The sequence below is a fragment of the Pollachius pollachius genome (assembly GCF_949987615.1).
Source record: "Pollachius pollachius genome assembly, chromosome: 6".
Taxonomy (NCBI): Eukaryota; Metazoa; Chordata; class Actinopteri; order Gadiformes; family Gadidae; genus Pollachius; species Pollachius pollachius.
Genome location: NC_136939.1, coordinates 24,540,294 through 24,557,170, shown reverse-complemented (window position 1 = coordinate 24,557,170; position 16,877 = coordinate 24,540,294). Strand labels below are relative to the sequence as shown.

The 16,877-nt window shown below is 45.3% G+C and overlaps 1 pseudogene across 1 annotated transcript; it reads right to left on the bottom strand.

Annotated features, from left to right (window-relative positions):
- Window positions 1-5,084: 5,084 nt before the first annotated feature.
- LOC307076956 (putative nuclease HARBI1) lies at window positions 5,085-10,726 on the bottom strand (annotated as a pseudogene). Its single transcript has 6 exons — window positions 10,294-10,726; window positions 9,971-10,086; window positions 9,738-9,849; window positions 9,288-9,662; window positions 5,556-5,575; window positions 5,085-5,090 (listed from the first exon to the last, which is right to left on the bottom strand). The product of its transcript is annotated as a putative nuclease HARBI1 (transcript).
- Window positions 10,727-16,877: the final 6,151 nt, after the last annotated feature.

The window sequence follows — 16,877 nt, the reverse complement described above, 5'->3', positions numbered from 1 at the left end:
TGTGTGTGTGTGTGTGTGTGCGTTAACCGCTAAATTACAGTGTGCATTCTCCGGGGGTGACATCATCATCCCTCTGTCAACGTGATTGAGGGGGAGGACGGGATCAAACAGAAGAGAGAGAGAGAGAGAGAGAGGGGGGGGGGGGTGGAGAGAGAGAGGAGTAGCAGTAAGTACAGGAGCCCATGTTCTGCAGAACAGGACCCCAGCAGAGAGGGGGGTCAATAGTGAACGTCTCCGGTCCTCCCCTGACCCGCGGTGGTCTGAGAGAGAGAGAGAGAGAGAGAGAGAGAGAGAGAGAGAGAGAGAGAGAGAGAGAGAGAGAGAGAGAGACATTCCTGCTGGAGCTGTAGCTGTAGTTATACTCAAAAATCTATTGTTTGGCTACGGTATTTTTCAGAGGTCCTGACCCCTGCCGGATGTAAAGATCAACAGTTTGTTATCCAAGTGTTACTGGCCCTCAGCGCAATGGACTGTTGTGCCGTTGCCACCGCAACCGTCTCCCCAGCAAGAGTTTTCCAAACACAGTGTGAGTATACAAGAAGCCTCTGTTTGTTTTGTTTACAAGACACACATACACACACTCAAACATATGTACACACATACACACGCACATGCACAGAACGCACACATGTATACGCACAAGCACACACACCGCTCATATACACGCACATGCACAAACACCGCACACACACACACAGAACACAAACGCATCCACACTCATCAAACAAACACACACACACATACATCGAACACACACACACCCACATACAGAACACAAACACACCAAACACACACACAAAGACACACACAAAACAAACACACACACCCACATACCGAACACACAAACACACACACACATACACAATCCCACACACACCAAACAAACACACAAACACACCCACATACCAAACACACAAAAACACAGAACAAAAACACACACACAAACACACACACACAACAAACAAACACAAAAACACACCCACACACACAAACACACAAACACACACACACAGACACGCACACAAACACACACACAGATGTATACAGGCTCTTTATTGCCTAATCTCTAGCAGTATCCTCACAATAACCGAACACGGTTGTGCGTTCACTCATATAACCGTTAAGTGGCCACAAACACACACCTCCTGACAACGCCAGAGTTAGGAGTGCAGACGACACATTTCGGAACAGAGTATTTCCGAATTGTTAAGAATATAAATATTACAATCACAATAATAATATCAATAATACTTCAAATATTAAAAATAATATAAATAAGAAGAAGAAGTAACAAATAATAAATCGAAAAATATATATAAACTAGAAAATGCATTTCCTGCAGAAAATGCATTTCCTGCAGAATATGCGGTGAGTGCTGTAGTACAAGTAAGGTTGAAAATAATTTTTAATAAAGCCACATAGATTAAGACATAAAGAAACGTTAAATTGCTTAAATCAAAAGTCTAAATGGAGTAAACAATGTAAACATGCACACCATTTAAGAAAAAGTAAATGGTTGGAAGCAAATAAAGCTACCGCTGAATGAAAGCGCAAAGCATTGCTAAAAATGCAGAAATGTAAAATGAATTTAACTAAAGAATCTGAAACGTCAAATGTATTGCCCTAGACTGTGTGTGTGTGTGTGTGTGTGTGTGTGTGTGTGTGTGTGTGTGTGTGTGTGTGTGTGTGTGTGTGTGTGTGTGTGTGTGTGTGTGTGTGTGTGTGTGTGTCTTCAAGAGAATAGCGACCCGGTGCGTGATTAAAAGTAGCTCAATAGAGTGGGAAAAACTGCCCAATCAGGCAACACTGCTGAACGTCATCACGCTCCAGCCTGGTATGAAACTAAAACTGTGATTCTCAGAAAAGTTTAGATGATATCGAAATTCCGTTTGGATATTATTGAAGGTCCAAGTGTGTAGATTTGTTAAATGGTTTGAGCGAAGGTAAACAGTTGAAATTTGACCGAGTTACGATGTCTTAAGTCATTTAAGTGTCAGAATGGGCAGACGGCTTCAATGGGACCAATATGAAGGTTTGAAACTAAAACTGATTCTGAAGAAAGTTTAAATGATATCGAAATTCCGTTTGGATATTATTGAAGATACAAGTGTGTAGATTTGTTAAATGGTTTGAACGAAGATAAACGGTTGAAAATGTGTACACGGTTAACCGTTTTTTTATTAATTAATGATTTTTTTTTCTTTTTTAAAGTGGACCGCAGTCGCGCTATAGGGGGATTATTTGGTTATCAACACGGCGGATGCACGAGCAGAATGATCGCAAAAAGAAAATTTGTTTGACCGGTTGCCATGGTTATCTCTGTGTGGTTAATTTGCAGTTGCGGTGTTAATTAGGATGTTGTCAGCTTACTGTTACATTAAACTGTAATCAGAAAACGCGGTTATATGCTATAGACCCTATAGTATCTGTGGTATAAAGGCTGGGACGAATTTCGAATTATAAATATGTACACTTTATGTTGGAATTATAGACCATCGCTATTCCCATTGAAACGAATGGCGCGGTGATTATACTTCAAAACGAGAGTTGGCAAATTGTGAAATATGAATTAAACTGTAATCAGACAAAGCGGTTATATGCTATATACCCTAGAATATCTGTGGTATAAAGGCTGGGACGAATTTTAAATTTTAAATATGTAAACTTTATGTTGAAAGTATGGACCGTCGCGATTCCCATTGAAACAATGGCAAGTGATTTTTTTTTCTTTACAGTTTTCATTTACTCATTTTTTCTAAACGGTTCTGATTTGCTAACCGGTTACACGTGTACACGTGTACCCGTGCACATCTCTAGTTTGAAGTACCAGAGGACGGCTCTGCTGTCCTCCCATTGACTCCCATGTTAAAAAAAATATTGTATTTTTTAAAGTAGAATATCTTAAAAAGTATAAAATATTTAAAAGATCTGAAAAGAAGCGCACGATTCCAAGCTATTCTGATCATTTTAAAATGGAGTCTCTAGCAATAGTTGAGCGCTGCATGCAGCACTCACCTAATTATTAAATTAATAGTATTATATGTTCGTCACATATATGCTTGTGTAGGCAACGTCTAGCCTACAGTGCTCCCTTAACAATATAAAACGTAATTTAATAAAGGAAGACTGCCCTGGAAGAAGCACCTTTTGGTTGCCGTGGCAACCAGCTTGCCTCTTTTAAAAATAAAAATAAATATTATAAAAAATAATCAAATAAATAATAAACAAAAATAATTAAATTAAAAAACACGACAAAGCGATTCCAATTTCACTCGGTTACTTTAATTGTCGATTAAGAATGGTGAATAACTGAGAAATTGAGACGTTTATTAACATTCTTCAGTCTAGTTTTGGCCGAGCCTAACTCAATACAATGATGACATTGATGAAACATTGATGCAAACATCCAGGACCGACAGTGTTTTAAATAACGAGAACAGACGCCTAATAATTCAACCGGTTCGGCTTTAAATACAACCGAGAAGGAGTCGTGTTGCTCTGTGCCACTAAGCGGCGCCAGACTGCTGTAATTCACCGGGAGACCATGAAGACGGACACGCAAGCAGATAGACGGGCAGGCAGACAGACAGACAGACAGACAGACAGATATAGATATAGATATATAGATCCATAGATAGATGGATAAATAGACAGACATACATTTATTTATCTATCAATGATGTTATGTAGTTGTTGTCTGTGTGTCTCGATATGGAGAGAGGGAGAGGGGGGGGAGGGAGGGGGAGAGAGAGAGAGAGTGAGAGGAGGTCCAGAAGGTTTAGTTTGTGTTCGTTTACACGACTACTCAGTCCAAAGGCAGCATGATAAATGACAGTTTTGCACCTCAAGGTGGGAGGTTGTACACACACAGACACAGGCACTCACTCACCCACACATGGAAGTAGACACACGTACACACACACACACACACACGCACACACACAAACACACACTCTGTGGTTGTTTGTAGGATGTTTAGAAACACCGTTGCCACGGAATATTAATCTCATGACATCATCGTTTGCCGAGAAGGGCAACAATGTTCAAACGATGTGTATCATCACGTGTGTGTGTCTACGGGTGTGTGCTTGCGTACGTGCGTTTATGTGCGTGTTTGCATTTCTATGAATTTGTGTCATTGTGTGTGTCTGTGTATACATGTGTGTGTGTGCGTGTCTGCGTATGCGTGCGTGCCTGTGTGTGTGTGTGTGTGCGTGTGCGTGTGCGTGTGTCTGTGCATGTGCGTGTGGGTCTGTGTGTGTGCGTGTCGGCGTGTGTGACTGTCTGACTCTGTGTGTGTGTGTTTCTGTGTGTTTGTGTGTCTGTGTGTATTTGTGTGTGTTTCTGCAAGCATGTGGACGTGTGTGTCTGCGTGCGGGTCACGATTCTCTCTCTCTTCTCTCTCTCGCCCTCCTTGTGTTGTTTATCGTGTTTCATCAACAGCTCCAACGTCCGTCCAGGTCAACGACGCAACGACCTGGAGCTAGCGATGGCGTTACCATGGCTACTCCAAAGCAGCGACGTAAACATGAACTCTATGCACAAGCGACAACCCTAGGTTTGACCCCGCGACCCCCAACTGCCTGCCCCTCAGGTATGGTGAGAGAGAGAGAGAGAGAGAGAGAGAGAGAGAGAGATGAATAAAAGCGTCTGCTAAACACCCTGTATGTAAAACTTAAAAGAAAGACACTGTTGCACTCTGTTTGGTCAACGAGCAACAGCTGGTGTGCAGCCTCCCCCAGCCCAAGAGTCCAATCAGACCAGGTGAGGCTGCTGAGACCACGCCCTCTCTCTCCCCCTTTCTTTCCATTTTCATTTTGTCTCCCCTTCTCTCTCCCCATTTCTCTTCATTTTCATCACTCTCCCTCTCTCTCTCCCCCCCTTTCTCTCCAGTCCCCCTTCAAAGATAGCAGAGAGACAGAAGGGGAACTTTCGTGTTCTTTATTTTCTAAAACCTTACACTTTTCTGCTCTGTGTACAAATCTTAAATCACACCTACCGCATCTTTAAGTGACTTAACTTTGTGAATACGCTTTTGGAGACATGGGCCCCCACTATGAGGGGTCCTCCCCCACAAAAGGTGATCATTCCTGGGGTATAGAGGTGTGAATAGCAGGGATAGCCTAGACTCTCTCTCTCTTCCTCCATCCCTCACTCTCCCTCGCTTCCTCCCCCCCTCTCTCTCTCCCCCTCCCTCTCTCTATTCCTCACTCTCACCCTCTCGCACTCTCTCTCTCTCTTCCTCCATCCCTCACTCTCCCTCGCTTCCTCCCCCCCTCTCTCTCTCCCTCCCTCTCTCTATTCCTCACTCTCACCCTCTCTCTCTCTCTCCCCTCCTCCCTCCCTCCCTATCTCTCGCCCTCCCTCCCTCCCTCCCTCCCTCCCTCCCTCCCTGCATTCCTCTCTCCTTCCCTCCCTCCCGCTCTCTCTTCCCCCCTCCCCTTTTCTCCCCCTCCCCTCCTCTCCAAGCAACAAATCACCAACCAGACACTTCTGCCTGCCACTGCCATCACCTCCACACCCCTGCCCTTTACTACGAACCCCACTGAACATACCCAGGCTTTCTTGGGAAAGCCTGGATCAACAGAGACGCAACAATCAGAATTAATCAGAATTATCATCAGGCAGTCTATATAAATGCGTATAAGTGAAAAGAGTCTGCATATTGTCTATAAAATAACTATGCCAAATGCAGAATTGTTCGCCATTAATCCCAATAGAGGGATGATGATTTCAAAACGCATAAGCAACGTCCAACCTGCCTTATTCTACAATTTGGGGAATTTACCTAAAAACACCCTATGTAAGAAATGTATCGCATATGTTTTCAACCGCTGAGAGGTAGCGGCGTTGGCATAGTGGATTAGTATAAGACCCGAACGCCAGCCACCGGGGTTCAAATCTCGCTATCATCATGCCTTTTACCCCCATATATGTGGTGCCAGCACGGCCTTGAGAATATGGGTATAAGTTTGAAATAAGCACAAAAATATAATTTCATACCCTTTGGTGAATAAGTATTCAATATGCACGAGAATTGGAGCTTTTTAAGCTTCACATGAATGCGCGTCACTTCGGAGACGAACCCCGCACGCAGAAATTCAAGACTGACACGCTACTTCCACTCTACCACTCTCTCACGGAGACACATTGCGCAACAGCAACCATTGTCTACATAAGGTCCAATAAGGAAGATCAAATAGCGAATACACTCCGATTAGAACCTGTATCTCATGAAGAATATTCTCAGGCAATGCCAAGGGATCGGTCCCGAAAGAGCCTCTGTCAGAGAGACCCCTGTACGATAGGGGCTCCGAGGTCCACGGGAACACCCAGTAATGGTGACGCCATTGTCAAATGAGGGGCTAGGAAGCTGCGCACGCCGATCCAACCCGATACTTAGCTGAAAACCTGCTCCCGACCAGGTTTGGTTGAGAGCATAAGTCACCACGGTGATACAGCGACACTAAAAGTGATCGACTTTCGTGTCCCAGCTAAGCCAGGCTTTGAGCGCAACATACCTCGCTTAACCCACTAATCGAGGTTCGTAGTACAGGCCACTGACCTGTCTTGACTGATTTTCTGCTGCTATGTTTAAGTTACGCCTCAAGAGGACAGCAAACCCTCACGCTTCCGATCGCCTTTTTCAGAAAATGGGTGTAATAAGTCATGACTCATGTCTGTCTTCTGTGAGACAGAGAGACAGAGAGAGAGAGAGAGACAGTGTTTTGTTGTTTTTTTTGCCCTTATTAAGCCTGAATCAAACCGTAGGGGTCGAAAGACTCAAAATCTGCCCCTCACTCCTTAGACCACACCCCCCATTGACCACGCCCCGCCTACCCCCTCTGTTTGTGTGTTTATGTGCCCTGCTTGGGCTAAAATTAGGGGGTCATCCAATCCCGGGCCAGGGTAACTTAGGGGGGAGGGGATGGGGGGAGGGGGGGTAGTTGAAAGGTTGTGTACTAGCCGGTGATGTGGGACTTGATTTCCTCTAAAAGGACAGAGAGAGAGAGAGAGAGAGAGAGAGAGAGAGAGAGAGAGAGAGAGAGAGAGAGAGAGAATTAGAGACAGAGACAGAGAGAGTAGTGTCTGTGGTGTCTCAGATGTTCAGCGTTCGATACCCAACGCAATATTCCCAATCCCATGCAATGCGATTGAACCCCAATGTGGATCAGAGTGAGTTTACATTGATTGGCTGACCACTGATTGGTCAACGAGCAACAGGTGTGCAGCCTCCCCAAGCCCCAGAGTCCAATCAGACTCAGACCAGGGGGGTATACCACGAACCTCGTTGAACATACCCAGGCTTTCTTGGGAAAACCTGGCTCGACAGAGACGCAGCCCGCAATCAGAGTTTAATGGTACCACGACGCTCACTTTAGATTCAATTAGTCGAACCAGGTTTTCCGCTTTAGGTTCAATGCGCGTTCACATAAAAGGGGCGTTTATCGCGTCATTTGACTCACCCTTATGCGAAATGAATCAAGCGAGAGCGGTGTATTTCACCCAAGACGAGCAGTGTATTATTATGAATTCCTACGAGGAATTCAAAGTCGAAATCACAGCCAAGGGGAACACGGTTGCCCATAATAAGGCTAGGGTGGCGTGCTGGCCAAAAATAGCCGACCGTGTTAATGCGTAAGTGAGAAGATTCTGCATATCGTCTAAAAAATATCTATCATGTATCATCATGCCTTTTACCCCCATAGATGTGGTGCCAGCACACTCCTACGAACATGGGGCTAAGTCAAAAATAAATATAGAAATATTATTCAATGTGGTAAGTTGTAAGCATCCATTTGAATAATTTCAGGTGAATCTAGCCTATGATTTGCAGTGGCCTAGGCTCCAACCTTTAATCTCATGTTGATTACCTGTAGCAAATAAGAAGAAAACCCAAATTAATACGACTGGGAGGGGGACCGCTCCACCGCCCTTCACCACTTCGGAGGAGCTGGCTCTCGCCACTAACGAAGGTCGGCCGAGTGGAAGGGGGGATGTCCTCTGACCCCACTGCCTCGACATCCAAGGTGTTTGTAATGAGTATGTATTCATGCATTGGCAATGGACATAAATAATTGTCTTGCTAATCAAATGTGAAATGATTGAGTGTAAATTAATTGTCATTTTTAGTTGAAGGTACAAACATTATTTTGGAGGAGCCGCCGACAATCAATCTCCAATCAGAGGTATATAACTATCAAAGCAAAGTGTCACGTATTCTTCTAAATGTTAAATTTTTGGAGAGAATGTCCTATAATAGGTTTCCCTGATTCTTTCAGGAGACTCTGTCAGCCTTTGACTCCAGGGCGACTATGGAGGTGATTTTTCTTAACAATTCTCACAGCTATAATATGAATTTGTAGAATAAAAAATGCCTAGGCCTAATTGTGTCACTGACGTAGCGGTTATGTAACGGATAATGGACAACACGGCACTTGACTAGCCAAGGTTAATGTACGTTGAACGTGGGGCCACCTTTGAACTTTCTAAAGAGCCATCACAATGGGAAACTCAACCGAGCAGTGCTGTAACTGTTTCACATGACTCTTCCTTTTGATCATTTATTCTATAGAGGGAAATGGCATTGGATAGGACCTCCACCTCCACCTCCTCAAGGCCTTCTCGAGGGACAGACAAGGTTTTTATTTAGGTAATTCCTTTTGTAAGGTACGCCACAAGGCTTTGACCATGGTAACTGAATTATGATTTTAACCCATAATTTCTTTAGATTGGAACTATAAGGACACTATAAGGGTGCTGTACAAGCGCAACTTGGAGCTGGACAACGATATTAAAGTCTCGGTGAAAAAAAAATTGAAGATCGAGATCCAGCTCCTCGAGAGGGTAGGCTATTATTTTTATTACCTAGATTTTCTTTGGTAAAAGTCGACTGAAATAATGTTATTTTTTCTACTTTCACAGCAACTGCATGGCGATGCGACGGCTAATAAATAAAATAATTGAACACGAGCAAATGTTTTTCCGTCCATTGTATTTATTGAACAAAAGTCACAATGAAGTTAAATGAGATTATCAAATGGAATGACACATTGTCATTCGTACCAAATGTAGCCTACTTAATAAGCAAAAACTAGACCAAGTGATCTAAAGAGTTTTATTGACTCACTCATTGTGTGGGTTGAATATGAAATATACGGAACACCACAGATTAGGGAATTGTAAACAGGCTGTCACTTAGGACCCTGCGAGTGTTATTGAATGTAAAGTAAGTTGAACTAAACAAATCATTTCTGATATGAATGTTGACATTCTGTGGGCAAGACCTTGCAAAATCTCAATGAATGAGATGGCCCGTCTGACCGCCGTTCCTGTGGGATGATCCACCGTGATGGGGTCCACGACCTGATCTGCCACCAATGGCACATGTGGGGCTCTCTCTTTACGAATTGTTGCAATATTGTGGAGCACCACACATGCCGTGATGATTTAGCTTGCCCTCTCCGGCTTGACCCTCAAACCACGGAGGCAGTTCCAGCAGGCCTAGATTACCCCAAAGGTCATCTCTATCCTCACCCGGCATGTGCTTAAGCCCCTCTTGAACCGGGCCTCCGGTTGACTCTGTGGGTCGCCGTACGGCGTCATTAGGAACGGCATGCAGGCATACCCTCTGTCCCCAACAAGAATTCCATCATAACGGCCTATTAGAAAGAACATAATGTGATCAGTGCCTTAATCAACATTTACAGTTAGTGATCTTGTGTATTGAGCCACACCTTGCTGAAACAGTCGGCAAAGACTTGACTCCCGAAAAATACGGGAGTCATGGACCGAGCCAGGCCATTTGGCATCCACACTGGTAACCATAAGTTGATGGTCACAAGTCATCTGAAAACGGCAGTTCTGTTACAATAGTTGGGCCATTATGAGGCATATAACAAAGTTTTTGTAGGCTACCTGCATGCAATTTCCCTTCCCACATGATATAGCCCAGATAATAGGCCTATACCTGCACATTGATGCTATGGGTTGACTTTCTGTTGACAAAGTCAGCCTCATGTTCCCCTAAAGGTCCAGCGATAAGTGCATGAGTGCAGTCAATTGCTCCAATCAGTTTGGGGAATCCTATAAAGGGATTCTGTAGAATGTTACAAATGCAAACGTGTACACACTGCATTATTCCATAACCTTTAGTGAATAAGTCCTATTCCATATGACATAAGAATTGGGACATTTTAAGCTACACATGAATGCACATCACTTCGGAGACGAATCCTGCACGCAGAAATTCAAGACTGACGGGCTACCTCCACTCAGGGGGTTTTATTTTACCTGAAAGTGTGTAAAATCCTTCCTTGACAATTTGACTGGGCAAGAAGCTGGGAAACGCCACGAACATATCAAGCAAAGTATTGAGCGCAGCTACAACCTTGCGAATCGCACGGCACACCGTATTTTTGCCAATATGTTCTGCATCACCAACTGCATGTAAATATGTGCCCGTGGCAAAAAAATCGCAGTGAAACACAGACACACTGCGCAACAGTATGTGCACGGCTTCTTTGTGTAGCGTTGCCTACATACGGTCCAACAAGGACGATCAAATAACGAATACCCTCTGATGAGAATCTGTATCTCTCATAAAGAATATCGTCAGACAATGCCAAGGGATCGGTTCTGTCCCGAAAAACTCTTGTCTCCGGAGAGACGCCTGTACGATAAGTGCGCAGAGGTCCACGGGAACACCCACAAATGGGGACGCCATTGTCGTAGGGGGGCTAGGAAGCTGCGCACACCAAAGCTGATCTCCGGGTAGACTAAGCTGGAAACCTGCTCCCGACCAGGTTTAGTTGCGAGCATATGTCACCATGGTGATACAGCGACGCTAAAAGAGATCGACTTTCGTGGTCCAGCTAACCCAGGCTTTGAGCTCAACATACCTCGCTAACCCTCTAATCGAGGTTCGTAGTACAGGCCCCAGGTGAGGCTGCTGAGACCAGACCCCAGGTAGGTTTTCAGTTGCCCTTCGATTGAGTCTCATGAGAACCGTGAGACATTCTTACTGTACCGACAGAGACATCAGTTATTGTAAGTCACCTTGGATAAAAGCATCTGATAAACGCCCTGAATTTAAATGTGATGATGGTAAAGTAAGGATGTTCATAGAACCAAGTGCCAAGCACTAACAATCATTAGGTTAACCCATTCCCCGTACACAAAGATAGCGAGGATAAGATGCTACATGATGCTAAGTACTTTCTTTTTCATCGATTGTCTGCTAGGTCTGACAATCTGAGAGCAAGAGAGATGAGTATGGCCAGCATAAGTATGAAAACTTGAGAGAGAGAGAGAGAGATAGAGAGAGAGAGATAAGAGAGACAGTGGAGATATATATATATATATATATATATATATATATATATATATATATATATATATATATAGAGAGAGAGAGAGACAGTGGAGAGAGATATAGAGAGAGAGACACACACACACACACACACACAGAGTAACAGAGATGAAAAAAACAGTTTTAAATGCGTTAATAGCACATCTGAGTCAATCAAACTCTCCCCACCACATCCTCCCTTTCCCCATCTCTCCCCCTCTCTCTCCCCTCCTTGCCCTGTTGCCCGGCAACCACCACTGCTGATGCTGCTGCTGCTGCTGATTTCTGCTGAGTCACCCCCAGTCTCTTTACAGGCCAGGCACGGCCGTCTGGACCGCAGTGATGACATCGTCACTCATCGGGACGACTGATGGAGAATGAGGGTGAGAACTCAGCAAAAAGCCTCTTCGTATTAAGACACAAATGCAGCGAGAAAGTGGACGTTTTTTCAGCTTTAGGAGAGAGAGAGAGAGAGAGAGAGAGAGAGAGAGAGAGAGAGAGAGAGAGAGAGAGAGATAAACTGGACGTTTCTTCAGCTTAAAGATTAACTGAACTGAAATTTGAAGTTTAGTTGATATAACAGATGTATTGTCTGCCTTCTCATTGGTACAATAACTAAAAATGGCTAAACTTGCTAAAAGGGATTAATTTGTACGGTGAAAGTGTTATTTATGTTACCGGGCGCCGCCATGTTGGATTTCAACAATCAGCTACGTCACTGGCATGGTAACCTACTCCTACTCTGTGGCTCTAGCAGCCATAGCAGGCAATGAGTCAGACTCTGAGGCTCGCTGAAATGGCTACGGAAAAGCAAACAACCAGGTATACAGGAGGCTGCAGTATTGAATTATATAGGGCCAAGGCAGCTGGGGTAATCATACATTTCCACAGGCTACCTTTGAATAGGAAACCAGCCCTTAATACATGGCTGGCAGCCTTAAAACTGGCTAACCCTCCGATAGCCCCTGTCATGTCAATCTCCACAAGCTAGCACTCGGACCATAAAGTGTAAACTATTACTCTCCGACTATATCACAGATCTGTTTCCAAGCTGCTAATTAAACCACGGCGGGTCTGTAAACAGAAGTTCCACAAATGTCTCTTTCTACTCACCCTGATGTTCACCGACTAGCCGATTGCTGATGCAGAGGGAGTTAAACTCGAAGAAGTAGTTTCATAGTAAGATGTATCTGTGCAATATCCATCTGTGCAATATCCATCAACATCCACCAGAAAGTAAACGTGACACTCGTGAATCCACCTCGCATCTATGCTCATCCGCGAGGGTATCTCCCAAAGTGCATCTGTGCGTTTTATTATCCATCCGTCTCGGAGGTCCGAGGACGTTGCCTAGCGACACGCATGAACACGCACCTTTTCCTCGGACGGCGAACTTGCTTGCTCGGATGAACAGAGGAGGCCGAGCAAGGATTCCGAGGCAGAATTCAAGATGGCTGCGCCCGGTGTGACTTGAAGTATGAACTGTTTTCATTGTGTTTGGACCGCTTTGGTGGTTTAAATGGCAATTTCAATCACTCGTATTACTGCAATTCCTTACTGCGTCCGTACCTCTGCCTATGGCCTATAGCCTACTTATTTTGGAGCGCCTGGTACTCTGCCAATGCTACCGCGACAACAGGTTTTCGGGTGGCGTCCAAGTTTTTCTCCAACGACCGAGCAAAACATAACGCGTTTTATTATGTTTTGCTCGGTCGTTGGAGAAAAACATGGACGCCACCCGGAAAGCTGTTGTCACGGTAGCATTGGCAGAGTACCAGGCGCTCCAAAATAAGTAGGCTACAGGCCATAGGCAGAGATACGGACGCAGTAAGGTATTGCAGTAATACGAGTAATTTAAATTGCCATTTAAACCACCAAAGCGGTCCAAGCACAATGCAAATAGTTCATACTTCAAGAATTCTGTCTCGGAATTTTGCTCGGCCTCCTCTGAGTTCAGCCGAACAAGCAAGTTCGCCGTCCGAGGAAAAGGTGCGTGTTCGTGCGTGTCGCCAGGCAACGTCCTCGGACCTCCGAGACGGATGGATAATAAAACGCACCAATACTAAAACGTACCATAACATGTCTTTCTGGTCCCGTCCACCCGGAACCAATTTTTTGGTGAAACCACGTCTTTAATAACCATGTTATTAGGCAGATAATAAACCATGTTCTTTAATAGGTCCATGGTCCCAGGGTGGTTTCAAATAAAACCGGACCAATGCGGTTTCATGTTAGGATTCGTGTGGACGCCTGAAGCGACATTAGCGTTGCATTGAAAGTTAGTTTTTATTATTATTATTATTATTATTATTATTATTATTATTATTATTATTATTGTTGTAGCTTTAAATACAGCCACTTGGTCAATTAAATACTAACCGTACGTTAAAAAGTATTTCTACTCAATCTAAAAGGTTAAACAACTGCTATCTCCTCCTCGACTTGAATGTTTTTATACGGCGGCGCGCAGGCTGGATGCGCGCAGGCTTGATGCGCTCCACTTTTTTTGTGGAGAACCAGCGCCTTGAATATGTAGGTTCTACAGCGTTTGTACAGCTCGATGCGTTTCCGCAATGAGTCATTCTTTATGGAGATATTCCTGAAACTTATCAAAGGAAAACGGTGGGGGAAAGACCGTTTTCGACTTGTGGTTGCTATTTATGGGGCGCTCCAGCGTCTCCGCTCGGACGTCCCTTAGAGAGAGCATGGCCATTTCCAAAACCTCCCTCTCGCCGCACAGCTTCCGAAATGGCCTATGCATGGTTATGCAACCTAATCCCACCATTAGATGGTCAAGGTTGACCAGGACCTCTCGGCAGCAGACCGATTCAACGGCAGTGTCTACGCTCCGGCAGCACCCACACGCACACCAGTCACACCCACACGATCCGAAGGTGGAGCTGGAGCATGAAATTGATCCCTCTCCACCGGGTGGTAGTCAGACACTACAGGCATGTCCCTCACAGGCTCAAACGCGTGACCAGCCATATCAAAATCACCGTTTTCCGCCGTGGAGTGTAGTAGACGTTCGCTTGTCTGTATTAACGACCTAGTCCTACCATGCCAGTGACGTCATCAAAAGTGTCGGCGCTCTAATACTAACAGACGCATTTTCTTTAGTTGCTAAACTATATATTGATTTATTAAATACATTTTTTAGTGTCATTTTTTTTTGAATAGAATGGTCATAACCAACACGTTATCGATGTTGATTATTTAAGTTCAGTTCATCTTTAAGGGGTGGAATGGGGGTAGTGTCAGACTGTCTTATAGTTGCTTACTGTCAAAGGCTTCAAACAATGTTATTATGGGATTGAATACTATGCCCCCCCCACTCAGACCTGGTGAAACAATCACAGAACTCCGCATTGGTTTTTGAGGAGCTTGAGAGAGAGAGAGAGAGAGAGAGAGAGAGAGAGAGAAAGAAAGAGAGAGAGAGAGAGAGAGAGAGAGAGAGAGAGAGAGAGAGAGAGACTGTCCCACCACTGTGTGTGAGTCATCTCCGTGGGGAAGGCTGTAGCTTGCCATCTGTAACCCAGACAGGGGCGGTCTTATGAATCCACTTTGCATGACAGGACCAAGCCTGCCTGGCCTAGCAGTGGCATGCCGGTGCAAATCACCCCAGCAAGAGAACAGGAGGGGCTTGACATTGATGTCACCAGCACCCCCCCACCCCCAACCCATGGAGGACTTATGTAAACTCTTGTCGTCAAACAACATCTGAAAGACGTTCTAAGGCACTTTGTAATGCTGTGTCCTCCATGCCACCGCAAAAGGTGTCCTCTTCCTTGCCTTGTGCCTGTCTCTCTCTACCGCTCTCTGTCTTTCGCTCTCTCTCTCGCTCTCTGTATGTGTGTGTCTCTCTCTCTCAGTCTCACTCTCTCTGTCTCTCGCTCTGTCTCTCTCTCTCTGTCTCTTAATCTCTCTCTCTCTCCCGCTTCCTTTCTCTCTCTCTCTCTCTCTCTCTCTCTCTCTCTCTCTCGCTCCCTCTGTCTTTCACTCTCTCTCTTACTCCCTCTCTGTCTCTCTCGCTGTATCTCTCTCTCTCGCTCTCTCTTTCTCTCTCTCTCTCTCTCTCTCTGTCTCTTTCTTGATCCCTCTCTCCCTTTCTCTCTCCTAGCTTGGAGGTATTCTGTGTGATCATAAACTGGTCATTCTTCAAAGCCCCCCTCCAATTTAACGAGTGTCCTGCTGTCTCTTTAAATAACCTGATCTCACCTACAAAATTGTCCCACAGAGGGGACGCAGACCCCGTCAAACCCCCCCCCCCCCCCCCCCCCCCCCCCCCCCCCCCCCCCCCCCCCCCCCGTTTCAGGACCAGGGCGGCTGTTACCATAGCAACATCACAGCATCAGCATGGAGAGAGACTGCGATGGGCGGTCAGATAAAACCTGTGAGCTTTTATAAAAGCGAGAGAGGGGGGGGGGGGGGGGGAAGGGGAGAGAGAGACAGAGAGACCTCCAGAGAGAGAGAGAGAAAGAGAGACCTCCAGAGGGAGAGAGAGCATGACCTTTTATATATAGTCCCAATGCAAATTTAGCGTTGGGTTAGCGTCCGCGGCTAGCCGTGTCCCAACACCTGTGGGGCGCTATCAAATCCACGCTACATATCCCAGGAATTTTACAACCGAGCACACTTCCCCCCCGGGAAAACCACGAGGAAAATAGCCGCCACGGAACGCCTGGTCACGCAGAGGGGAAGGGATGACACGCATTCCCACGGTTCACCATTAATTGCGCTAATGCTGTGCTAATGTGGCTAGCTTTCGCAAACCTGTGCTAACTTGGGCTAGCTGGGGTTAAGTTGTGCTAACTTGTGCTAGCTTGGGCCACCGTGGCTAGCTTGGGCTAACTTGTGCTAGCTGCGGCTACCTTCCCCATGTTAACCACAAAGCTATTTCAGCGGCTTGGTCGTCGGTTGGTATTTTGATGGGTGTTATTATGGGATGCCTTTCAGCTTAGTGATGCGGTTCCTTGTGTCTCAGGGGGAGGTTGGGTTTGCCCTTATAAGGACGTTGTAGGGGGTGACAAGTCATTGTGTTGAAAGGATGCACAAATAAATGGGACTTATGGGCTAATTCGGGCTAACTTCGCTTAGCTTGGGCTAACCTGGGCTAGCATGGGCTAATTTGGGCTCATATTATGTTTGGTAAATTATTATTCAGCAAATTGCTATTACATTATTATTATATACAAAAATCACAAATCTTTTCAGTCTATTCAATCCCCTTCTTTTGCATGTGAACCCCCAGAAATGATGTTGTCAGATTAGCTACTCATAACCTTTCCAAGCCGAGAGATTAACCCTCCTTTAGGGGAAGACGGATTTAACTTCAACACAGCATTCCACCTGACGGGAGCATCCCAACAATGCTTAGTACACTGCGCTGAGCGCTGCGTTGTGTGCGTGTTGCGCATTCTGTTGAACGCTGCGTTGCGTGCATGTTGCGCATTCTGTTGAACGCTGCGTTGCGCGCGTGTTGCGCATTCTGTTGAACGCTGCCTCATGAAACGCATGTCACCTTCTG